Here is a 2,488-nt window from a genome sequence, read left to right on the forward strand (position 1 = left end):
TCTGAGGCCTATATTGCTAAACTATAAACTCCGTGAAGACAGAGAAAACAAATGTTCCACTCACTGCCCTATCCCAACTATCTGACAGGTGCTAAATAAATATTTGGTTAATGAATAAATAAAGCAAAATGAAGTTATACTTGGTAATTTTCTCTCACCTATTCTTAGATCACACAAGTAATAACTACTTCCCATAATACTTATGAGACATGAAACAGAGGACATGTGAATAATGAATGCTTCTTTAAAGAGTTTACTTGGGATAGAAAATTTTTTTCTACCTATGTGACAATGGGTAACTTAATCTCTTGTGCCTTGATTTCCACATTTGGAAAATGGGAATAGTAACAGTATCTACCTCACAGTTGTTGTTAGGAATTTAATATATGCAAAAGCAGTTAGAATAGTGACTAGCAGAGTCAATGCTATATAAGTATTGGTAGTTTCTGATGTTATTCTATAATGATATACAGGGAAATTTTCAAAATGCTGATTCTTCACTGCTCTTATTAACCCCATCCCCTCTGGGCACAGACTATTTCCTATTCGAACTGTGTACCTCCTGCACTAAGCACAATACCTGGCACATAAATAAATGGTTTCTAAAAAAGAATACAAATTGTATTGAATCAAATACTATATTACAACAGTCTCATCTAGATCAGAAAAAAATGTCTTCTAAGCCCATTATGATTCAGAGCATGAATTTCCTATATAATAATCCAAATGTGACAAGCATTTTCCTCTAACATTTGATAATACCTAATTAAGAGACAGTTATAATAAGAGCTTAAAATGTTTCATTTTTGCCAGGGCCCATCATAGAGTCAATCTCTATTCCTTCATATTCTCCTTTATCATTTATTCATCATTCAAAAATCAAACTCTCAATCCTTTAAATGTATTATTGTGACACCAATGGCAAAGAAAACAGATAAGAAGATTCAACTGACAATCAAATATCGGGAAATAATCTAAGATGTCAACAATGTCGGACATTAAAGCATTTTTAAAAATTTGTACTGAAGATATGAAGAACTACACATTGCTCAAAATGTATTTAGTATTACAAGCACACTTGTGTTCAAAATGTTAGAACTCCAAGATATAATTGATTTGTTTTATTCATAAATTTAAAATTTTCTACGTAACTGCCATAATTCACCTTGAAATATATCTCTCTTTGGTTTCAGAAAAATAAAGTCTTAGTTTGTACTTTCATATAACATGCTGGATTGTCTAAAACCTGGCAATAAACTATTTTTCCAGTCTCCCTCTTAGCATTTGTGAGCAGTTCATGATAGGTACGCATGAGCTTTCCCCTGAGCACCTAGTAATAAGATTGTCCTTTATATTAAACTAAAAAACTTATCCAAAATAGAACAAATGAGCATAGATTACAGTCAAAATAGCTATCAGGCCAAAGCAAGAACTTGACATCACATCATCATCACAATGACAACCACAGAAAGAAGATACCAATAGAAAATAGGGTAACCATATAATTTATCATGCAACCATGACGTTAGGCCAGACTAAAACCAGGACTGTGCTGCATCAACTGAGACACATGATCACCCTAAATCATTAAGTTGGTCCTGTTGGAAAATAAGAATACAAAACGGAGCAAACTTCAGTATTGCCCTTCCAGGTATAACAAGGGGACCCTGTTTCACGAACGTGCCATTCATTTGGTAATCGATATTGTTTTAGTCTAAGTCTATTTTGTGTTGTTATTTAACTTGATTATGTAACTTTTCATTTACTTATGCCTTATTTCTTCTGGTATATGGTGGGTCTTTTTGATCACTATAATTCTCATGTCTCTTTTCACATTCCAGCATTATGTGCTATGAACTGTAGGCAGAAATCAAATGCTCACTGACTGATAATAATAATAATTATTATTAAAGGTGGCTGAGTAGCTAACTATGTGCCAGAAACTAAGTACTTTACACATATAATCATATTTAAATCACACAGAAACTTTATGAAATAAGTACTACTTCATATCCTCTTTTTACAAATAAGAAAATAAGACAGCAGGAGGTTAAGTAACTTGCCCAGTGACAAACAGGAAGTGGAAGAACCAGGATTCAATTCCTGGTTAAATTCTTGAAATTTCTGCATTTGAATGCAGACTGTCTCCAGAGCCTGTATTTATAACTACTACGCTATACTGTCTCTCAGTGGAAAATACTAAACAATTTATTCCAAATTTTTTTCAGTTATTAAACCTTCAAGTTATTTTTTAAATGCTCCAAAATAGTTAACGATAGCATCCAGAGTTGGCACAGGTATAGACAAACAGATACTCTTTTGCAGGGATATAAACTTATATATTGATATAATCTCCTCTATAGAGAATTAAGCAAGATGTATAAAATTTTAGATATGTATACCCTTAAATGCAGAAATTTCAAGAATTTAACCCAAAAGAGACAAAAATAAAATATACAAAGAAATAGGAATAAGAATGTTCATTATA

At 32.2% G+C, this 2,488-nt stretch overlaps 1 protein-coding gene and 1 pseudogene across 1 annotated transcript in view; one reads left to right on the forward strand and one right to left on the reverse strand.

Moving 5' to 3' along the window:
• FBXL17 (F-box and leucine rich repeat protein 17) overlaps positions 1 to 2,488 on the reverse strand; it is a gene marked incomplete at its 5' end in the record, with an annotated part of 449,450 nt that overhangs the window by 270,301 nt on the left and 176,661 nt on the right. The window lies entirely within an intron of this gene.
• LOC105295484 overlaps positions 989 to 2,488 on the forward strand; it is a 13,699-nt pseudogene continuing 12,199 nt past the window's right edge.

Source organism: Pteropus vampyrus, unplaced genomic scaffold (genome assembly GCF_000151845.1).
Source record: "Pteropus vampyrus isolate Shadow unplaced genomic scaffold, Pvam_2.0 Scaffold106, whole genome shotgun sequence".
NCBI classification, from domain to species: domain Eukaryota; kingdom Metazoa; phylum Chordata; class Mammalia; order Chiroptera; family Pteropodidae; genus Pteropus; species Pteropus vampyrus.